This window comes from Ochotona curzoniae, unplaced genomic scaffold, assembly GCF_017591425.1.
Source record: "Ochotona curzoniae isolate NIBS_2020 unplaced genomic scaffold, NIBS_Ocur_1.0 contig_2318, whole genome shotgun sequence".
In the NCBI taxonomy this organism is placed as follows: Eukaryota; Metazoa; Chordata; class Mammalia; order Lagomorpha; family Ochotonidae; genus Ochotona; species Ochotona curzoniae.
The window spans coordinates 14744940-14757352 of record NW_024465419.1 but is presented as its reverse complement, the minus strand read 5'-3'; the positions used below and the strand labels follow the sequence as shown (position 1 = coordinate 14757352).

Here is a 12413-nt window from a genome sequence, read left to right as displayed (position 1 = left end):
GCTGCCAATGTGGGGGGCCGTGGGCATTGTTCCCCGACTGGGGCCGGGCTCTTTGAAATCCAAAGGAGACAACTTGGGCATTGTGTGGTATGTTTAGTACATGTGGGAGTGGGACTTTATTGTTTATTATTTATTTATATTCTTTCCTGTTCATTTTTTTTTAAGTCAACCTATTGAGAAGTAGACAGTATTGTACATGGTTGTAGTCCCTCGTGGGATTTGTTGCCTCTCTGTGGCAAGTGTACATGTTTAAGTAAGACCTGTGTATCACCATCAGCATTTGCATTCTTTTTTAAAGATCTCTTCAGCATTATGAGAGAGAGAAAGAGAGGAGAGACTGACCCTTTATCCATTGGTTCACTCTTCAGATGCTCACAATGACTGGTGCTGGGCCAGGCCACAGACAGGAGCTTCTTTTCTGTCTCCCACGTGTGTGCAGTGGCCCAAGCACTTGGGTCCTTTTCTGCTCCTTCTCCCAAGTACATTAGCAGGGAGCTGCATCCGAAGTAGAGCAGCCAGGACTTGAACTAGAGCATGTGTGGGATGCTGGTGTCACAGGAGGTGACTTTACCTGCTCTGCCCCAGGGCTGGCCCCAGGGTTTGTATTCTTTCCCTGAATCAGTTGAGCAGAGGCAGAAGATATCACTGTATTATTATTACACCCAATATGATGTGGTCAGTCATCACAAACACACTCTGTATCCAATTCCCTCAAATATTTTTTCTATCAAGAATCCCTCATATCTCTTTCACCCCACCCAGCTGTTTAGGTGTGTGCCATGTGTGGGAGGAGAGGTAGGAGGCAGAGATCCATATTCTCAGCAGGTTAAGTTTGGTGTGCTTCTACCTAATCTGCTATAGAGGATGTTCTCTTGAGCAACTTTGTCTTCCTCCTCCTTCTGCGTTTTTCCTCTTAGGAAAGCTCTAAGGGGAGGTTTACATTCTGGTCCATAGAACCCAGTGGTGAAGAATGCAAAGATGAGTTAAAGGACCAGAGTAATGTGGGGGTCAGAAAAGAACTGTGCGTTTGAGATGCTGGCCTTGGGGGCACTCTGGTCCAGCCAGCTCAATATCACTAAGCCTCAAGCGACTCAGGAAGGATAAGAAGCCATGGAAACATGGTGCTGTGGGATGTGTATTGGGTCCTCTGTGGTGGGTGAGACTTTCAAAAGTTCTTGAAAAAACAGAATTGAAAGTTGGTTTTGATGAAGAGGCTGCTGCAGTGGCTAAATGAGTTAATCCTCCACCTCGCCAGTTCCTAGCTGTTCCACTTCTAATCCAGCTCCCTGCAATGGCCAGGGAGAGCAGTAGCAGAGATGATTCAAGTCTTTGTGATCCTGTACCACGTGGGAGACCTGGAAGAAGCTTCTGGCTTCAGATTGGATTAAGTCGGCTCTAGCCATTGTGAACATTTGGGGAATGAATCAGTGGATGAAATATATTCTGTCTCTCCTCTCTCTAAATCTACCTTAAAAAAATCTTTTCTTAAAAAGAGTGTTTTGGTGTAAAAAAAATTTTGAAAGTGAATACTTGATTTTTGTAGTACACATTTTCCACTTTTTCTTAAATATTCCAAGTATTTTTCAAGAACTATTAAAGATTGTGCATCTTTATTAGTTTTAGACTGTGTTTGCCTTCATAGAAGAGAGCTTTGATATTCATTGGGTGAGAAAGCTTTCTTGTGGCTTCTGCTTTTGAGCTACTTAAGAGGATGGGGGCACAAATCATAGAGCTGTCATCCAATTGGGGCATTTCGGTGGAGAAATATTTACAGTGAATCTGAGCGTAATAGTGAAATTACTATTCCAGGGCAATGATCATAAGTCAGAGTAGTGTCATGCAAATCAAGTCACGTGATCACATTGGTTATGTGACCCTATTGTCTGCACTACAGCTTTTCTTGTACAAATTGGTAAGTGATATGAGTAAGTGTAACGCCAAAATGTATACATGTATTCTGCCACACATGAATATTAGATTGAACTGTGGGACACTCCTGCAGAAGCAGCTGTTTTATTTGGTTCAATCTGACATCAGAAAGCATCCACATGATTTCAAAGTTTGCTTTCCTGTTTATTTCTCTAAGTGGTATAATGTTGATAATAACAAACATCATTTATTCTGTTACACACTTTTTGTTGATTCCATATTTACTTATTACTGAGCAGTTGCAATAGGCAAGTGCTATGCTAGAGTGGGGGACAGACCAGTGGCGTGGTGGCTCTAGCTGGCCTCCAAAGGCACTGTAATATATCATGCCATTTCTCCCATTCCAACTAGAATTTTCCTCTAAATAAACAATTACTGTAAGTGCATGACTTTCTTGCTCCTATGTTTGTGATGCCCTCAGAAATGACCACCCATGGAAATATGACCCCCTCTACAGTAGAAGAACGATATTGAAGTGCCTTAGACATCACAGGGGCCAGGTTCAAATATGTTCAAGGCATAGCTGAGCTGCGACAAAAGCAGTGGTCTCATGCCTGGTGGGAGGGAGAAGGTATTTCCTAGAGGAAATGCAGCTATAGTTCTTATGCATTAATTTCTAAAACTTGCGCTGAGCAGTAGGCTTCTGTTAGCCCTGGGAATAACCGTGAACCTGAATCATCTCTACTTCACAGATGTGAATATCCATTGAAGATGTGTGGAGCTTTAAAACAGCAACCACATTCACAAACATATAACCACCTTTGTGACAAATAAAATGAAGAACAGTAGTGGGCTGCAGGGCAGGTGGCATAAAGATCAAATTTCCTTTGAGGAAGGTCAAGGGTGATCTTTGTTAAGGAACCATGTTGAGCTGTAGTTAAAGAATGAAGATCAGGGGAAATGGATGGTGCAGCAGTTAAGATGTTTTTTAGGGTCCTTGCATGTGCTATTAGGATGCCTGGGCTTGAGTTCTGGCTCTGATTCTGATCCCACCTTTCTGCTAGTGGGTACTGTGGGAGGGAGAAGGCAATGACTTAAGTAGTTGAGTTACTGACACACATATGGGAGACCTGGGTTAATTTGCAGATTCCTGCCTTTAACCTGAACTTGCCACTGCTTTTGTTTACATTTGTGGCATGAACCAGAGGATGGGAAGAATCCTTGTTTCCTTGTGTTTCAAAAATAAAAAAAAGGGCCTGGCACGGCGGTGCAGTGGTTAGGGTCCTCGTCTTGCACGCCCGGGATCCCATATGGGCGCCGGTTCTGGCCCGGCAGCCCCACTTCCCTTCCAGCTCCCTGCCTGTGGCCTGGGAAAGCAGTTGAGGACGGCCCAAAGCTTTGGGACCCTGTACCCGCGTGGGAGACCCGGAAGAGGCTCCTGGCTTCCAATTGGCATAGCATGGGCTGTTGCGCTCACTTGGGGAGTGAATCATCGGACGGAGGATCTTCCTCTCTGTCTCTCCTCTCTGTATATCCGCCTTTCCAATAAAAAATAATAAAAATAAATCTTTAAAACAAAAAACAGAAAAAAGTAATGAAGACAATGAGCAAATTTTAGTGAATAGAGTGAAGAACAACTGGCAAGGAGTGCCCCTTTGTGGAAGTAACTTTGGGAAGAGGGAAAGAGATTTCGAAAAGGGTTGGTGCAGCTGGAGCTGAGCAGAGAACGGTGCTGTCTGGTGAAACAAGAGTGGAAGGGACAAATCCTATATCATCTGGGGGAAGGAGTTTGCATCTTGAAAGGAGTGGAATTGCTAGATATGCTCTTGTACATGGAGGAAGAAGTGGTTGGTGAGGACCTGGAGATCTGAATATCATGCCTGGAAAACTGGGTGCAAGTGGACAAGGCCAGAACAAGGGATGAAGGTGGGGCGCTGTGTTGAATTCTGGTCTCTTTCCACAGGCAGTAGGGAGCCCTTGAAGGGGTCTATGAGTGAGGGGCGACATATGAAATGTAAATGAGGAAGATATGGGCTGGAAGAATTCATTGAAGATGCTGCAGTCTAGAGGATCTTGCACTTGTCCAGGGAATGGCAGGTGATGCTTTGGTCTGAGGCCATCACGACAGGGATGAACACCAGAAGATGGGATGTTGCTATAGGATTTGGTCCTTGGTGAGACAAGGAGAATGAGGAAGGAGCAATAGGGTTGAGGTGTCTGGCCAATGTGGAGAAAAGAAGGGATAGAAAGGGGTGGGGCCTGTGTGGGCAGTGCATTGTGAATTGAATTTGCCCTTGCTGAGTGCCATGCAGTTGCAGGACACCCAGCCTAAGTGACCAATAAACTCATATTTGCTGAAGTTGATGAAGTTCACTCCAGATAGTTTTGATATGCTACCATAGCATTTATGAAAAGAGCTGGAAACAGGCAAATATTCGGGGAACGCTTCCTTTTTTACAGCCAACAGATGGCTTTATTCAGCATTACTTAGGACAGCCTTCCTTTTTTTTCTGCGTGTTTGAGCTCCATTTGACTTTGTTATCATTTTGAAAATGTTGTTGCTGGATATGTACATAGATGTTGGTGTGTTTGTGAAAACAGTTTGATAGCTTGCTATGTTCAGTTTCCTTTCCCACATTCAGTTTCTCGTGAAATATACAAGGGCAACATCTGGAGTTCTTTGCAAGGACTCTGGGCGATGAGCAGTGAGTGTCAGACTCAGCACTTGACAAAGTGGCAAGCTGTCATATTTTCATCTAGAGCTATGTCAGGTGTAGCACTGCACAGTGTTAACCAAGTGGCCACAGAAGAGAGTTCCTTTTATGGCCTGGCCCTCTGTGAGTTGCATGGAACAGCCCAATGGGATGGAATCATGCATGATGGAATGGCACTGGTGTGTGTCATGGCGCCAGAGAGACCCAAGCCCTGGAGCCCTTCTATTCTGTGTTTTGTCATACTATAATCCTGAGAGCTGTTCATGTCTAGGCTTCCTTTTCTCTCATTTCCAAGGGCAAGACCTTGGACTCTGAATTGGAACGTTCCTTTCTTCCAACCTTTCTTAGAGCTGAAAGGGACCTTGCTAATCCTCTTATTGCACACTCCTGGCAGTGCCACAGATGAGAAAAATTTCATGTACATAGAGCAGGTAAGCTGTTGCTGCCAGTGAGTTCTCAGTTCTCTGCCTTGGCAAGATTCCCCTTACAACAATGGCAGAATGGTAGCATCCCCTCCTCCTTCTAGTCTGTGATTTGCCAGAAGTTACTGAGAGTCTCCCTCCCCTTGCTAAAGCCTCTTGAAAATAATAAAACTCATTTGAGAGAAACCAAGACATGTTTTCCTCTGAAATCTGATTTTTGTTTTTTTCCAAATGCGTTTCGTGCTAAGCCCACATGCTTAGCACTCAGAGAGTACTGTCCCAGCCCAGCATGACATTGCTCTAATGCCTCAGGCTGCTTGGTTGGAAGTCAGTTTAATGAATGGCTGCGACCAAGGTACAGGTGTTGTGCAGTGCAGTGTTGTCTCTCCATTTAGAAAGGAACAGATGGTGACCACTGTGGTCAGCACCATGCATCCAGAGATTCTAGAAAGTTTCTCAGAAGCCACTGTATATTCAAATGCAGTTCTTGAAGGGTTGCTTTGTTCTTGAATAGCGTGAAGGTGTTGTACAGCCCAAACCACCTTTTTGTTGCCATCATTCAGGTATAGTTATGTAATAGTTGCAAATACCTGTGCATGGGTAATTCTGGCTGGAGGAGAGGACAGTTGAAATCCCTTGATTGTTTTCATCAGTATTTGGTTTAATGACCATTTGGGAAGGGCATATGAGCCTTAGGTGTTGCTGAAGTTTTCTGCTGTCACTGGAGTCGGGTTTGCTTGCCAACATCAGTTGTTGTGGAAAGATGCCAGCAGCTCAGGAGAAAATCCCAGGGAAGGTGCTGGAATGCTCCTCTAAGAGCTGCTGCTTCCAGGCAGCACCCAGAAAGATCCCAGTGGCAAGGAACACAATACTGTGTGCACAGTAATGAGGGCCTGCCTGGGAACACCAGTGCCCTGAGAGAGGGAAGCCTGACCAACGTGTATCTCATACTTTCATATTTCCCTTTATGTATGGATTCCATCTAAATCCATGTCTAAACAAGGCTGAAATAAAAAATTTAACATGGCATTATATCACAGCTCAGCATGCCATCATTTTTTATATTATTATACAAAAAATAGTTATTCCTATAATCAGTGATATCTCAAAATCAATGAAATATGATCTTGAAGTAAAAAGCCTATTAAATTATCAGTATGAATCAAAAGATGAGCTGGAAAATCAAAGACTGATAATCAGTTTTGTTAAGTCTTTAAAAATATATTTATTTTTATTAGAAAGGCAGATTTACAGAGAGAAAGAGAGATAGATTGATCTTCCATCCACTGATTTACTCCCCAAATGGCTGAAACATCTGGAACTGAGACAATCCAAAACCAGGAGCCAGGTGCTTTGTCCAGGTCTCCCATGTGGGTACAGAGGCCCAAGAATTTGAGCCATTCTCTGTTGCTTTGCTAGGCCATATGCAGAGAACTGGATGGGAAGTGGAACAACTGGGATATGCACTGGCACCAATATGAAATACCAGCATTAGTAGGCAGAAGATTAGCCTATTGAGCTACAGTGCCAGCCCCAGTTTTATTAATTCTTATACTCAAAAAAAGGTTTATTAAGTGTGTTCTGAAAGGCTGAGGGGTTGAATAAATGTTTGTGAACAAGAAAGACATGACCTTTGGCCTCAGAAGGTCTACATAGATATGAAGGGTTGTCAAAGAAACTCATGGAAAATATGTGTTATGAAAAAGGAGAGAAAAGCAAGCAGGGGTTTCAATTTTTTTTTGTGTGCATCCAAATAAATAAATACTTTTAATTCTATTTTTTCCCACAACAAATTTGAGGCTACTTTGTTGCATGTCACAAGAGAGTGCCTGCTTCTTTGGCGCATGCACAGGGGAATGAGGCTGGTCAAGGCCGACTGACCAAGTGGTTGAAGTGTCTCTGTTCTAATGTGGGACAAGAACCATCAAGCAGGACTTCAGTGCAGGAGAGCATGGAAGGGGGAAGTCAGTGTGGACAGAGGGGCCATGTGTATGGAGACTGGCAGGTGTCAAGGCGTGAGGAGGAGCTGAGGAAGAAACCAGGGCCTAGAGTATGCACAGAGTGAAGGTAACAGAAGTCGATGAGCATGTGTGATGGGAGATGTGCAACCCACGACACTAAGCTCAGCCTATTTGGGAAGAGCCAGAAGGGTGACAAACTGGTTTTCAGGAGAAGAACACTGTGCTTAGGTTGTATGGCTGCCTGCAGTGCAGAGTTGAGGTGCTGTAGTCCTGAGCAGATGAGGGGAACGTGGTAGGAGTCCTACACAGGTGATGATTATAGCATGGAAACTGGGATGGGCAAATGGCATCTCACTAGAGGGGTTCATGGGGCGAGTGGTCAGTCTCATCACTAACTGCATTCTTCCTAGGTGATAGCCTTATGTCCTGTGAATCTAAGCCAATGCCTTTCTTTATCTTTGACAGAGTAGCTGGCTTCTGATCTGAGCCTTTGGTGCACTGGGACAGATACACCGACAGGTAAACACAGAGCAACTTTTCTCAGATTTAGAAACTGTGTTTTTCTTCCAAGATTTCCTAAGATTTACATTGAACACTAGATGTAACCCTTACCATGGCCCTGTGAGTTAGGTGCTATTTCCATCTTCTTTGTTAGGAAAATGAAACACAGATGAGTTATCCAACTCAATGAGCACTATGAAGAGGTTTACCACAATACCAAAATAAAGCAAAGAGAATTTAAATATCTAACAGCAGGCAAATTTAATCATGATATGTTCATTCATTAGAGATGTTTTGTAATACTCTGTCAAGGTACAAATTTCTCTTCTATTTTTACTTTAATTAAAAGTCACAAACAGGTGTTGGGGTTTTGCTTAATGATTATCTACTCATATGCCTGCTGAAGTGATCAACTGATTTTTATCCTTTCATTTGTGAGTGGTGATCTATTTCCATTTATTTATCTCTGAGTATTAAGCTACCATGCATTGCTAAGATAGAGTCAACTTAGTCATAATGCATTATCCTTTTGCACTTAGCTAGTACACTTGCCTGAGTTAGTCCTAGGGAGATTGGTTAAAATTTTCATTGTTAGGCATGGTTTTGAATTATTTGCTGCATGAATGTATGGTTGAACTTGACAGCAGACAGTCTGGTAGTTTCCTTGAGAGAAGAATTGTTACCCACTAAATTATATTTTGTTTTTGGGCTAAATAGAAACCCCAAATAGGGTTTTCTATTTCTTCTTGAGTCAGTTTTGCCCATCTATGTTTTTGACTGTACATGCAGATTTCAGTTGGATATGCATACAAGCAGGGAATGCCTGTATTCCAGAGCAGACATATATACAGGTTAGAGGATACTATCAAAGTAAAATTGCTAATGTGTAATTGATAATATATCAATCTAAAATTTGTACTCTCAACAGGAGTAAGTGAGAGGTGTGATTTCATTACTAACGCAATGTATTTTGTGTTTTCCTTGTTTAATTTTTTGTTTTAAGATCTCCTGGTAAGTATGGAAAAGCAACATATTGTAGTTTTAATTTGAGTTTATTTCAATATACATTTATTTTAAATATGCATTTAATATTGTATTTATAATGTTGCAATATTTCATTTATTTTAATATTGATCAGATACTTTTGAAATCAGACACCTTTTGTATATTAAATGACAGTTATATATGTGTGCTTATCTATCTATCTATCTCTTGTGTTAAATCTTGTGTGTGTTAAAAAATGTGAAGAATTTTGAGTTGTCTTTCTTATTACATTATCTTTTTACTTAGTTGGATTTATGTACTAAGGATTCAGAACTTGACAAGGTACTTGTGTTGCAAATATCACCCCTTTTTAAAAGACTTTATGTTTTTGTTACTTTTTGTGAATAGAAATATCCTTGAAATAGTGTAAATTACCATTTTTTCATTGTGATAGGTATTAGTGCATTCTTTTTAGAGAATGTTGGCCTTATTTCAAGAGCATAAATATATCTTATGTTTTCTTCTAAAAGCAGTATTGTTTTATCTCTATATTTTAATTTAAAATACGTATGGAATTGATCTTATCATAATAATGTGTATGTGTGTCTGTGTGTGTTATAATTAGTTGTTAATCTATGTGAATATCCATGACCAGGCACCATCCTTTGTCATAAGACTATCTGTTTCTTTATTTTGGTTAGAGCTACACAGGTATAATTGACACAGAAAAAATTTTACTCCACTTAATGTGGTTGCAAAAGCTTTGTCAAATATAATCTATAGAGTCATGTAACCACTATCATGATCAAGTCATAGAACATATCCAGATACCTTTCCCCACCTGCAGCTCTTGAGAACCACCATCTGATTGCTGCCATCGCATGTCCCTTTTCCCAGAACATAAACACGGAATAACATAGTATATAGCTTTTGGTTTCAGGCTTCATTCACTTACTTAAAAATTTTTGACATTAATCCATACTGTTGCAAGTACCAATATTTAGTTTCTTTTTATTGTTGAGTAGAATACCATTGTATGGTGGGCCACAGTTTCTTTATCCATTGGATAAGCATTGATTTATTGACAGATTTGGTTGCTAGGATTTAAAATTGTCACAAATATTCCTTAGTAGGCCTTTGTGTGGACATATGCTTTCATTGCTCATGGGAAAGGTGTGAGGTTATTGCATCCTATAGGAAGAGTAGCAAATCAAAAAAATCCTCAAATTGTTTCCAAAGTGACTGTGATGTTTTGCATTTCAATATATGAAAGCTGTATTTGTTTCACAGTCTCTTCAGACTTTGTATTATTATCCTTGTAATTTTAGCAATTTTAATTTTTACTAATATCTCATTCTAGTTGTGATTTTTATTTTCTTAATGATTAATGATGTTAAGCATCTCTTATATGCTTCTTTGTCTCTTTACATTCTGTACATTCTTTGACAAAGTGAGTGTCCCAGTTGTTCACCCATTTTATAAGTTATTCATGTTGATTTTGTGGAACTATGATAGGATATATTCTGTATAAGATTGCTCAATCTATAGCTTTTTAAAAAAAATTATTTATTTTACTTGAAATTCAGAGTTAGAGAGGGGAAAAAGGAGAGAGAGAAGGAGAGAGATTAATCTTCCATTTGCTGATTCACTCCTCAAATGGCTACAGCGGCCAGAGCTAGGCATCCTGAAGCTGGGAGTCAGGAGCTTCTTCCAGGTTTCTCACAAGGTCTTGAGTCTCCTCTGCTGCTTTCCCAGGCTATTAGCAGGGAGCAGAATCAGAAGTGGAGCAGCTGGGACTAGAACTGGTGTTGGATACTGGTACCACAGATGGAGAATTAGCCAGTGTGCTGACTCCTCTAGCTTTTTTTTTAAAAAACCTTCTTTAAAAGTGTTTTTCAGAGAGACAAAGCATTAAAATTTTGATGAAGTTTAAACTTACCATTTGTTTGTTTGTTTAGTAAAGGATGATTTTATGTTCTGCCTGGGAAATCCTTGTTAAAGCCAAAGTAGAAGTTGACACAGTGCATTAAGTAGCCACCTGGATGCCTACATCCTTTATTGAATTGCTGAGTCTCAGTTATTTTGCTTTTGAGCCAGTTTGCTGGGACTGTATGTGGGTGGTAGCAGAGCACAGCTCAAGTACTTGGGTCCCTGCAACTCATGTGTGAAACCTAGATGAACTTCCTCACTGCTGGCTTTGGCCTGGCTCAGCCCTGGCTACTGTGGGCATTTAGTGAGTGAGCCAGCAGAAGAAAGATTGATCTCTCCTTCTCTGTGTATTTCCCTTTCTCTCCTTGTCACTTTGCCTTCTTTTTTTTTTTTTAAGATTTATTTATTTTTATTACACAGTCAGATATACAGAGAGGAGGAGAGACAGAGAGGAATATCTTCCATCTGATGATTCACTTCCCAAGTGAGCGCAACTGCCGGTGCTGTGCCGATCCGGAGCTGGAAGCCCCGAGCCAGGAAATTCCTCCAGTAATCTCCCACGCGGGTGCAGGGTCCCAAGGCTTTGGGCCGTCCTTGACTGCTTTCCCAGGCCACAAGCAGGGAGCTGGATGGGAAGTGGAGCTCCCGGGATTAGAACCAGCACCCATATGGGATCCTGGGCGTATTCAAGATGAGGACATTAGCTGCTAGGCCACCTCGCTGAGACCTGTCACTTTGCCTTCTAAATAAATAAATTGTTTAAAAGTGCAAAAATTTCAATATTTTCCTGTTTTGCAATATAAGTCATAGTTTTGTCAATGATGCATTGATTAATTAATTAATTGATTTTTTGCTATTAGGATGTCAGTGATATCTCTGTGATTTTGTTTAAATGGCTGCTGAACTGCTTTGTAGCTTTTTAGATGTCAGAGGTGTTAAAGAATAACTTTGGCTGCAAATAAAAATACCCATCAGTAATGAATGGAAAACTGAATTGGTAAAGGCAGTTGAGTCACAATCTAAGACTTAATTGGAAAACTACAAGGATCAAAACTTCATTGCTTTCTCGGATGGGCTCTATTTGGCATTCTTTGATTTTCCCCTTCCTGGACATCTATATCTACAGGGGCCGAAACACAACAGCTCTGTCTGAGTTTTGGGATAAGGAAAGTGGAAGACTTGCTTCTCACTGTCACAGTGGCCTCCATAATGGTGAGGGCAAGCAGAGAAAGGGAGACTGAGAAAATAAAGATGAAGCTGAGACAGCAGAGTGGGCACTCAGGAGTTTGCAGATCCTAGAAAAGGGGCATGAAGATCCAAAAAGATTACAGCTTTCTATGTGGCCTCGGCCTGTTCATGACTATCGGATGATACTCCAGCCAGCTTGGGGACCATCTCCTAAACCTTCTATACCCTGACCTCTCCAGCGGTGGCCTGGGGATGTCACAGCATCTGTGTCCCCCAAGAGCTGGTTAGACATGCACAATCCCAGATCCTGGCCCAGACCTGATCAATTAGAACTGTTCTTTTAAAAAGATTTCTTTATTTTAAAGGCAGAATTAACAGTAAATGATGGAGATGCATACCCAAAGTTTTTACATCCACTCGATGGGCCATTCTCCAAATTGGTCATAATGGCTGGGGCTAGGCGAGGCTGAAGCAAAGAGCCAGGAGCTTCTTCCTGAATCCCATGGGGACCATCTGCTGCCTTCACAGGTGTATTAGCAAGGAGCTGGATATGAAGCATTGCAACCGGTACTCAAACCAGTGCTCTGATGTGGAATACTGGTGTGAGAAGCCTCTGCTTACCCTGCTGATCTATAATACCAGTTCCCAGAACCTGCAGTTTTTAACAACCCCCCAGTGATTCCTATGCACTGGCATGTTTCATATAATCATTATTTCCACTTTCTTTTCATAGTGAACTCACTCTGTCTTTAATAACATGAAAATCATTCAAAGTCAAAATATTAAGGGAACTCTAAGGTCACAGGTGACATCCTGTATAAAATTAAGGCATTTAAATGCAGTTT

General features: G+C 41.4%; 1 long non-coding RNA gene across 1 annotated transcript in view; it reads left to right on the top strand.

The window, feature by feature from the left end:
* LOC121151326 overlaps window positions 1-12413 on the top strand; it is an 89954-nt gene that overhangs the window by 40853 nt on the left and 36688 nt on the right. Inside the window, exon 3 of the long non-coding RNA XR_005883153.1 lies at window positions 7432-7485. This is a non-coding gene — a long non-coding RNA (uncharacterized LOC121151326). The remainder of the gene's footprint in view (window positions 1-7431; window positions 7486-12413) is intronic.